General features: G+C 45.4%; 1 protein-coding gene and 1 long non-coding RNA gene across 2 annotated transcripts in view; both read left to right on the top strand.

Moving 5' to 3' along the window:
• The first annotated feature begins 99 nt into the window (after positions 1-99).
• On the top strand, positions 100-989 carry LOC131497917 (uncharacterized). Its single transcript, XR_009255213.1, has 2 exons — positions 100-227; positions 777-989. It is a non-coding gene; the product is annotated as an uncharacterized LOC131497917 (long non-coding RNA).
• A 4396-nt stretch (positions 990-5385) lies between these two features.
• SPECC1 (sperm antigen with calponin homology and coiled-coil domains 1) overlaps positions 5386-11118 on the top strand; it is a 287227-nt gene continuing 281494 nt past the window's right edge. The window contains exon 1 of the mRNA XM_058704631.1: positions 5386-5485. The gene's annotated coding sequence lies outside the window, so the exon portion shown is untranslated. The remainder of the gene's footprint in view (positions 5486-11118) is intronic.

Below are 11118 nucleotides of genomic sequence, written 5' to 3'. Positions count from 1 at the left end.
AGGTCACATTCTCATCGTCATGAGATGGAGCCCCCTGTTGGGCTCCGCCCTGGAACATGGAACCTGCTTAAGATTCTCTCTCTCCCTTTCCTTCTGCCCCTTCCCTGCTCTCTCTTTCTCTCTCTCAGACAAATGAACAGAAACAAGAGAGGGCTGACAGAAGCTCCTGAAATCAAACGGGAGAAAACTAGATCTCTCAGGAGGAGCTGGCCAAGTTTACCACCAAGGTGACAGTAGACCCGAATATATAAAACCCTTCCTACGAACAATGGGAATAGGGTGCTTATTTACCCTAGAATTAGATGAAAATAATGTATTAGAAGAAATATTTAAAGATTTAAGAGAAATGGGGTGCCTGATTGGCTCATTTGGTAGAATATGTGACTCTTGATCTTGGGGTGGTGAGTTCTAGCACCATGTTGGGCGTAGAGCTTATTTAAAACAAAACAAAACAAAAACAAAAACCTCTAGTCCCTGGGCCCAGAACAGTACCTGGCCTAGAGTTGCTTAATGAACGTATGCTAAACAATTTGTGGAATGAACTAGTCATTAAGTGATCCTATGACAAAAACATGACTCATTCTTAGTATTCGTTTTGGGGGTCCCTGGATGGCTCAGTTGGTAAACCATACGACTCTTTATCTTGGGGTGATGAGTTCCAGCCCCATGTTGAGTGTAGAGATTACTTAAAAAAGAAAAAAAAAAAGATCTAAGAAAAATGACCAAATTAAAAAGATGAGCTGAATCCACACACCCAATCCATTTTTTTTCCCCAGGAACCATCCATCCGCAATGATAATTCCAAAATGTGTAACAGTGAAGTTCATGGATTTCATAAACAAAGCAGTAATTCTTGGGGCAGCAAGGCATTTACATCGCTTGTAAGAAAAAAAAGAAAATCAGGCTGGTTTCAGGTATCATCGTGGCAGAGAAGACAATGAAGCAATATGTATGCATTTCTCAAGAAATAAAGTACCGCCCAAGAATTTCGTATGCGGCCAAACCTTTTCCGGATAAAGGCAACAAACGTTTTTGAACGCGAGAAACTCAGAGACTGTCATTTCCATAAATTGTGCTTGAAAAAACTAAAGCAAGATCTCCACAAGATGAGATCTCAAGATGACATCGCGAGATGGGATGGATCACAGGATGGGATGCCACAAAATAAGGGTGTGGCCAGGGGGGTGGGGACACTTTGGTGAAATCACTGGGGGTTCTGAGTCCACTTACCTGGAGGACCCAGATGAACACAAACAAAATCCTGGCCAAGTGGCTCAGGATATCTGACTTTGGCTCAGTTCATGATCTCAAGGCTCATGAGTTTGAGTCCAGCATCGGGCTCTGTGCTGACAGCTCAGAGCCCGGAGCCGGCTTGGGATTCTGCGTCTCCCTCTCTCTCTGCCCCTCCTCTGCTTGTGCTCTGTCTCTTCCTCTCTCAAAAAATAAATAAACATTAGAAAAAAAAATTTTTAAACAAGTAATAGAAGTATGTGTAAACATATTTAATTTTAAGAAAAAAGCAGACACCGGGGTGGCCTGGGTGGGTCAGTTGGTTGAGTGACCAACTTTGGCTCAGGCCATGATCTCTGGGTTCATGAGTTCAAGCCTTGCATGGGGCTCGCCAGTGCAGAGCCTGCTTCAGATCCTCTGTCCTCCCCCTCTCTGTGCCCCTGCCCGTTCATTTTCTCTCTCTCAAAAATAAAAATTTAAAAAAACAACAACAAAAAAGCAAACATTAAAGAAATATAAAATCCTTTGACATTGGATGTGGAGACAGGAGGGATAAAGAAAAAGGAAACGTACTCTGTTACCGTTGTTCAACAAGCAGTAAACGGAAACCGTCTGCAGTGGTAGAGGACTGAGGGTATTATGTACAATTACAGTTGTAAAGGCAACCTTTTGAATAAAACTTAAACCCTCCAAATCCTCGGGAGAAACACACCCAACACAGCAAAGCAAACACCAAGCACATAAGAAAAGGGTAAAGAGGAACCTGAAAGGCTGTGAAAACACAGCATAAAACAACATAACCATTACATGAATAGGGCTAAACCCATCTATTCCAAGAAAAAAGACTTTCAGATGAAATCACAAAACAAAACTTGATGTTCGATTCAAGGGATTTGCCTAATACAAAGGCTTCAGAAAAGATGAAAACAGAAGGGCAGAGCTGTATTGGGCTGACGGCAAACAAAATTTAGTAGGCTTGTCATTAACATCGGACAAGGTTAAAGTCAGGGCAAAGGTCAAAAACATCAAATGAGACAAAGGTCATTTTATAATTTAAAGGGACAATTCACAAGAATATAAGGATATTTGTGCACAGATAACATAGCATCATCATTTACAAAGCAGGACTCCACAGAAATAAGGAGAAATAAAAATGCAATAGTAGTAAAGTTTTTTTTTTAATGTTTATTTTTATTTTTATTTTTTTTTTAATTTTTTTTTTAACGTTTATTTATTTTTGAGACAGAGAGAGACAGAGCATGAACAGGGGAGGGGCAGAGAGAGAGGGAGACACAGAATCTGAAACAGGCTCCAGGTTCTGAGCTGTCAGCACAGAGCCTGACGCGGGGCTCGAACTCACAGACCGTGAGATCATGACCTGAGCCGAAGTCGGACGCTTAACCGACTGAGCCACCCAGGCGCCCCAATGTTTATTTTATTTTTGAGAGAGAACATGAGTGGGGGAGGGCGGAGAGAGAGAGAGGGGGACAGAACACCTGAAGGGGGCTCTGTGCTGACAGCAGCAAGCCTGATGCGGGGCTCGAACTCGCGACCCCAGAGATGGTGACCTGAGCTGAAGTTGGACACTCAACTGACTGAGCCACCCAGGCGCCCAGATAGTATAAAGGTTTTAATTTACTTCTCTCAGATTATATCAGGTTAAAATACCTTTAAGGACATGGAAGGTTCACATGACATAATTAATAAGTTATATTTCATTGATATGTGTTAAAATCTGTATGCCAAAAACGGAATATGCATTCCTCTCCAGGGCCCTTAAAGCATTCACAAAAATTGACTCTAGTTTAGGCCGCAAAGAAAACTCAAGTATTTAAAGGATGCAAAGTAGTAAGACAACATTGATCTCTGATCTCTGATCACAATGAAACAAAACTAAACTTTAATTAAACCCGGTCAGAAACAAAAGACTCTGGAAAACCCTGGAAGTTTTAGAACTCTACCACTCTCTCTTAAAATTTATTTATTTATTTGTTTACTTGTTTATAAAGATTATTTTATTTATTTATTTATTTATTTTTTAGCGTTTATTTTTGAGACAGAGAGAGAGACAGAATGTGAGTGGGGGAGGGGCAGAGAGAGAAGGAGACAGAGAATCTGAAGCTGGCTCTAGGCTCTGAGCTGTCAGCACAGAGCCTGATGCAGGACTCGAACTCATGAACCATGCGATCATGACCTGAGCTGAAGCTGGATGCCTAACCAACTGAGCCACCCAGGTACCCCATCTTTCTACTCTCTTATTCACCAAAGGTGTCGCTCATAGTAATGTAAAAAGTGATCTGCCAAGTGTATGGCTGTTTCCACATCCATGTGTATGACCTCACCTCCTCTATTCACCCCACTACTCCAGCAGGGCTGTGCTGCTCACTGCACAAACTACATAAGGGTACTCGGTGGCCTGCCTCCACTCCACATTAGCCATCTGTCCTCACATCCTGACCTGATCATCAGCAACCTTCTCTATTCTCTTACTGGAAATTCCTTTCCAGGTTGCTTCTTCGATTACTCCAATAAGATAAATCAATCTCGGACCCCCATCAAGAGTCCCAGTCTGTTGAACCCACTTCTTCTCCACCATTCAGCTCTCTCCCTCTCCTACTTCTCTTCTTATGCAGCTTAGCTCCTATGATTCAGCATTTGATACACACACACACACACACACACACACACACACACCACACCTATCTATCCTCATAGACAACTCCCTCTCTTCATTTCCAGAGAAAACTCTGGCTTTTTCTTCTTTCTTTCTTCCTGCCTCATACAACAGAACAGGCTGTTGTCCAAGCCAGGACTTCTCAATTTCAGCATCATTGACATTTTAGGCTGGAACATTCTTTGGGGTGTGTGTGTGTGTGTGTGTGTGTGTGTAGCTGTGCATTGTAGAATATTTAGCAGCATCCCTGGCCTCTACCCATTAGATGCCAATAGCACCCCTAGTCACAATCAAAAATGTCTCCAGACATTAGCACATTTCCCTGGGTCGGGGTGGGAGGTAAATCCCCCCTGGTTGAGAACCACTAGTCGAGGCTCATCCTTCTGCTTGTGCCTGGGACTCCACCTCCACCCTCACATATATACAATCTTTTCAGGAATCATACAGTATGAAAAACCCTTTCCTCTCCTGTATGGTCAGAAGCTCTTTCTCAACTGGATTCTTTTCATAAATATTTAAACGTCTTTAAAAAAATCTTTCCTCAGCCACGCTTCCATCCCCAGCCATCAGTACCTCTTCTTCCCTTCCCCACCACATCTTGCAGAAGTTGGTTATTCATCCTGCCTCCTCTATTCCTCCCTCCTCTCTCCTTCAACTATGACTCAGGGTTCTTGGCATTCCACCCCTGTAGCTTTCACTACGGTTTCAAGCGGCTTCCATGTCTATAACTGCAGTGGGCAGGTTTTAGCCTGTGGCCATAGGCACATTGGAGGAGAACTAGATGGAGGGAAGTAAAGGTCATGAATTTTGTCGTGATCCGGTGGATTTCAGGTGTCTCAGAGGCATCCTGGAGGAGATGTTGGGTGGACATTGAAACAATGAGGGCTGGGGTCAGAGGAGAGGGCTGGGGTCAGAGGAGAGGTCTGGGTTGGGACATAAACTGTCTGGGTCTCCCCCAGTGTACGCAAGGATATACGGGTGTATGTGTGTGGGTAACTAATGCCACAAGTGTAATGTTAAGTACCTTGGCAAGGGGGCGATAGAGGGGCAAGTACCTTGGCAAGGGTGTGGAGAGCAATTATGATCACTCGAAGGGCTTTCAAAATGCAGATTTCTGGGCCTCACCCCCAGATTTTAATACAGGAAAAACTGAATAGCCTCCCTGTGATGGAGAATTGTCATTTTTACCAAGTTCCCAGACGATGCTGAAGCTGCTGGTGCAGGTACCACCACATTTTGAGAACCACTGATCTAGAGCGAGGAGAGGAGGCCCAGGGCTCGACTGGAGCGTTCCCACACTTATTAGCTACAAGCGGAGGTGAGCCCCTGAGGGAGACAGAGAGGAAGCGCGGGGGAAGAAACACCACCGACCAGTTCGCGGATGGAGAGCTGCGAGGGTGAATGTGCCGGAGGCGCAGGACTACATCTCCCAGGATGCCTCGCGCCGGCTCTCGCCCGCCCCCTGGAGGCGGCTGCGGGAGGCGCGGGTAGGATCCCAGGGACCTTTCGTGGAGCATCCGTGAGCTCGGGGAGCCGCGGCGGCTGCGGGCTGCGGCGGCGCGGCGGGAGCGAGCGGAGCCGGTGAGTAGGCGCCGCGCTGGTCGCCGGCTCTTTTGCGCCTCAGCTGCGTCGTCTTCCCGGGTCGGGCGGGCGAACCCTGGGGTCCGAGGGTCCAGGCAGCGGGGCGCAGGACTGTCCGTCCGAGACGGAAGACGCGCTGTTGCCGTTGTCGCTGCGGTGGCCCCGGTCCCCCACCGCCCGGCGGGTCCCGCCCCCAGCCCGGGACGGACCTCCTACCCTGTCCTGCCCACCAAGCCCGGGAACTGCGGGACCGGTGCCGCAGGTGGCAGCGGCAGGGGGCCGCCCCCCTCCCTTCCGGGCCCCAGGGGTTGGCGTAGGAGCCCAGGACAGAGGGCCAGGTGACCCCAGAGGACTGCGGCCCTGAGAGGCGCCCCCAACCCTCGCCGCGGTGGGACAGGTGCGTGGGCACGCCCGGCCGGGGCTCTCCCGGCCCCCGGAGCCTCCCGCACCTTTCTCCCGGTGCTGTCCGGGGGATGCGTGTATGTCGGGGACCGGGTAACCCTTGGCCATCCTCCGCGTCCACAGAGCTCCGATCCCCCTGTTGGCCTGGGGTGACCGGGGAAGGCGCTGGCCGTGCGTCTCCCGGGTCAGCCGGCGGTGCCACAGCGCAGTGCACCTGTGAGCCCTGGGGGACCGTTTGGATGCTTAGGGGTGGCCCGGTGATGCGGAGCCTGCCAGGAGTGCAACAGCAACGACCTCCTTCCCAAATGTGTTTGAAATGAAATGAGTTTTAGGTCCCCCCCCCCTTTTTTTTAAAGGAAGTTTGACCCTGCATATCTCATTTTTATTTTGAGCGAGCTGCAGTTTTCAGCACGTAAGTTTATATAATAAGCAGTATAAGGCTTGAGGGAAAAAAAAAAATTACTGCGAAGGTGCTCTTCCTTGCCCTCTATCGGAAGAATTATGTTGGACTGGTTGACATGCTTATCCATTAGTAACTGCGGTAGCTGGAGGCAGGAGATAACGTGTTTTTGAGGGGAGGCACAACTCAACTCTTCAGGACAAATTTTGGTTTGAGAAGATTTTGGTTATCCGGTTGCAAACACGAAGCTTTTGCAACGTTTAAGACGGGGGAGGAGAGACGGAGCAAGTTTGTCAACCTTAAGGTCTTACTCCACAGAAGACAGCTTTGCGTAGTACCTTTGAGAAAGCAAGCACGTTTAATTTGGTAGCTTAGGCTAGATCTGAAGCTGAGCCTTCATACGAAACTCTATCCGTTTTAATAGTTTTTCAGTTGACTTGTTTGGTTGTTGTAGGCAAATAGTCTCTCTTCATCTGTTCGAAGGGAGCAGACGTCTCTTACCAATGTTTGTACTTATTTCTTTTTTTTTTTTTTTTTTTTTCAACGTTTTTTATTTATTTTTGGGACAGAGAGAGACAGAGCATGAACGGGGGAGGGGCAGAGAGAGAGGGGGACACGGAATCGGAAACAGGCTCCAGGCTCCGAGCCATCAGCCCAGAGCCCGACGCGGGGCTCGAACTCACGGACCGCGAGATCGTGACCTGGCTGAAGTCGGACGCTTAACCGACTGCGCCACCCAGGCGCCCCTGTTTGTACTTATTTCTTATTTTCCATTGACCACTGTCTGCACAGTCCTGGCTATTAAGGTTAGCTAGGACAGTTTGTTTCGGGCTCGGTTTTAGGGCAGTGATCCAATGCGATCTTCATGAAATATATTCTTACCATATTAAGTAAGTTTTCATTTATGCCTAATTACTAAGAGTTTCAAAAGTTAGGAGTCGGTGTTGAATCCCCACTCCCCAAGTGCTTGTGTATCACACGTATTGATATGACTGTGTCGTTTTCTTCTTAAAATTGATAACATCGGTGATTATACTGCTAGATTTTCGGCCACTAAAATCCTGGCATAAATTAAAATGCACTTTTGGGTTGTTTGATAGATTCAATAAGCTAACATTTAATTAGAGTTTTAGCACTTATACTTATAAGCGAGATCGGTCACTTTTCCCTCCTGCCCCCCTTTTTTGGTCTGAGTTTATAATTATGCTGATTATGTCCTCACCGAATCAGTTGGGAAGTTTTCCATCGTTTTCTCTGCTGTGGAGCAGAAGAATTATCTGTTCCTTAAAGTTTGGCAGAATCTGACTGCAGGCTGCCTGGGCTGCTGGTGATCATCTTTTTTTTAAGAAGTTGATATCAATACTTAACTATCTTTTCTATTTTTTTCCACGACCATTGATTTTCCTCAGGTTTTCTATTTCTCCAAAGTCAATCTAGTGTTTTACATCCGCCCAGAAAATCATTAACATTATTGGAATTTAATGTGTCTTCGCATAATGTTGTAGATAGTCTTCTGTTGCAGGAAAATAGTTCTTCCACATTTATGGTGTGTTCGTCTTGTTCACACTCTTGTGTGTGTGCCTTTTCTCTTTTTTTGTATCGGTCAGGCTTGCTTCCTCCTTGCTTATTTCATTATCTTTCCAAAGCGCCAGTTCTGGATTTATTGATTAATCCCGTTACTTTTATTTTTGTACGTCAGTAATGTACATTCTTAATCTTCCTACTTAATTTGAATTTATTTTTGCAAGTTCTAGCCTTTTGAATTTGAAGGCTTAGATCATTTATGTAATCTTTCAGTCCTCCTTCTGAACAAGGCAAGGACTTCTAATATTTTCACTCCAGTTACCTCCCATTTGCTGTTAAGCTCTGTTACTACTTCAGTCCTTTAAATTGGACATTATTGGGGTGACTGGGTGGCTCAGTCCGTTAAACGTCCGACTTCGGCTCAGGTCATGATGTCACAGTTCGTGGGTTCAAGCCCCGTGTTGGGCTCTTTGCTGACAGCTCGGAGCCTGGAGCCTGCCTCTGATTCTGTGTCTCCCTCTCTCTCTCTCTGCCCTTCCCCTGGTCGCGCTCTGTCTCTCTCTGTCTCTCAAAAATAAATAAATGCAAAAAAAAAAAAAAAAGAAAATAAATAAATTGGACATTATTGCTGATGTTACTATTATACCGATTTTCTGGGTCAATATTTATTAGACTTCTGTACCTGTTTATCTTCTTCACTCTCCATTCCGTCTTTTTTTTTTTTTTAATTTATTTTTGAGACAGAGAGAGACAGAGCATGAGCAGGGGAGGGGCCGAGAGAGAGGGAGACACAGGATCTGCAGCAGGCTCCAGGCACAGTGCCTGATGTGGGGCTCGAACTCACGGAGTGTGGGATCATGACCTGAGCTGAAGTCAGACGCTTAACGGACTGAGCCACCCAAGTGCCCCATTCACTCTCCGTTCCTTCTTATATCACTTTGAATCATTTTCCTTCTCCCTGAAGTACATTCTTTAGAAGTTCCTTCAGTGATGATGCATTCTGTTTTTATAATATCTGAAAATGCCTTTATTTTGCCTGCACTCTTGAATTTTGGCTTCACTAGGTTTCTCTAGTCCATTGATTTTAAAGTTGTTGTAGTTTGGGGCGCCTGGGTGGCTCAGTCGGTTAGGCGTCCGACTTCGGCTCAGGTCACGATCTCGCCGTCCGTGAGTTCAAGCCCCGCGTCGGGCTCCGGGCCGACGGCTCGGAGCCCGGAGCCTGCTTCGGATTCTGTGTCTCCCTCTCTCTCTGCCCCTCCCCTGTTCATGCTGTGTCTCTCTCTGTCTCAAAAATAAATAAACGTTAAAAAAAAAATTAAAAAAAAAATAAAGTTGTTGTAGTTTTTTTCTTTTTCTCCCCTAGCAGTTTTTAAAGATGTTTTGTGGCTGGAAGGCTTTGGGATCTCTAGTCTGCCATATTGCTGAAAGAAGGATGGAGATGAGAAAACAGAAATTAGTTTGTAATCTAATGAGCTGTCAGTTTTTGTGACATTTTTCTGCATGAAATTGTAGATTTATTTCCAATTTATTAATTACAAATTATGTTCTCTGTCTCCTTAGCTTACTTTTTCTCTGTTTGATCTGTTGATTCTGAGAGTTGTGTTAAAGTTTTCCACTATGATTCCCAGTGGGTTTCTTTTGTTCCATTAGTTTTTGTAATATGTATACTTACAGACCACCTGTAAATAGTGCTTATCTATTTACATGTATTTTTGAAGTTATGCTTTTAGATACTTTTTAATTTTTTTTTTTTAATTTTTTTCAACGTTTTTAATTTATTTTTGGGACAGAGAGAGACAGAGCATGAACGGGGGAGGGGCAGAGAGAGAGGGAGACACAGAATCGGAAACAGGCTCCAGGCTCCGAGCCATCAGCCCTGAGCCCGACGCGGGGCTCGAACTCACGGACCGCGAGATCGTGACCTGGCTGAAGTCGGACGCTTAACCGACTGTGCCACCCAGGCGCCCCACTTTTTAATTTTTTTAAATAAAGTTTATTTACTTATTTTGAGAGAGAAAGCACATCTGTGCATGTGCAGGGGAGGGGCAAACAGAGAGGGAGAGAGAGAATCCCAAGCAGGCTCTGCGATGTCTGAGCAGAGCCCGACACGGGGCTCGATCTCACGAACTGTGAGACCATGACCTGAGCCAAAATCAAGAGTCAGAAGCCCAACTGACTGAGCCACCCAGGCACCCTTTATGGAGGTATAACATAAATGTTTAAAGGTACACACATATTAAGTGTATAGATCCATGAATTTGGACGGGCTGAACACACATATAACCAACACTCAGAACAAGAAACGACCTTTCCAACACTCCAGAATCTGCCCTCATGTGTCCCACCCCCGAGGATAACCACTATCTTGATTTCTTTTTATTTTTTTAATGTTTTTTATTTTTTGTATTTGAGGGAGAGAGAGAGAGAGAGAGAGAGAGAGAGCGAGCAGGGGAAGGGCAGAGAGATGAGCACAGAATCTGTAGCAGGCTGTAGGCTCCAAGCTGTCAGCACAGAGCCCGACGTGGGGCTCGAACTCATGAGCAGTGAGATCATGACCTGAGCCGAAGTTGGACATCCAGCTGACTCAGCCACCCAGGTGCCCCCACTATCTTGATTTCTAACACAGTAGATTCGTTTTAGCTATTCTCATACTTTACATCAATAGAATCATATAGTATGTGCCCTTTTATATCCAGCTTCTTGCCATCAACCTTACAGTTGTGTGATTTGTCTGTAGTTCTGAGTGTAGTTGTGGTTTGTCCGTTCTCCTTGCTGTATGTATCCCATCATGTGTGTATCCACGATGTAGAAACCCATTTTACGTGATTGACAGTTGGGTTGTTTGCGGTTTGGGGATACGGTGAATAGCGCTGCTGTGAACATTCTAGCGCATGTCATTTGTTGAATGAATGTGTGCGTGTCTGTTGAGTGTGTACATCCAGGAGGAGAATTGCTTGGTCATAGCACATGCCTAGGGTTTGAGTAAATATTGACAGTTTCTAAGTTATGTACCTGAGAAACATACATGGTAGCTGCCATCTCTTGGTAATTTCTGTCTTTTAGATTTTAGTCATCCTGGTGGGTATCCCATTGTGGTTTTAATTCGTATTTCCCTTATGATAAATGAAATCGAGCTCTTTTGCTACCCTTAAATTTTCACACATATCTAAACATTTTTTTCCCTTGTTGTTTAAAGCTAATCTGTATATATGAACCCTTCGTGAGTAAAGCAAGAGTGAACCTTAACCTGATTTTAATTCTGCCTCGTATTAAGATCATATGGAATTTGTTTTCTTTTTTTTTTTTT

Source organism: Neofelis nebulosa, chromosome 16, assembly GCF_028018385.1.
Source record: "Neofelis nebulosa isolate mNeoNeb1 chromosome 16, mNeoNeb1.pri, whole genome shotgun sequence".
Lineage (NCBI taxonomy): Eukaryota > Metazoa > Chordata > Mammalia > Carnivora > Felidae > Neofelis > Neofelis nebulosa.
Note: the sequence above shows the minus strand (reverse complement) of the source record. Positions and strands in the feature narration are given on the sequence as shown.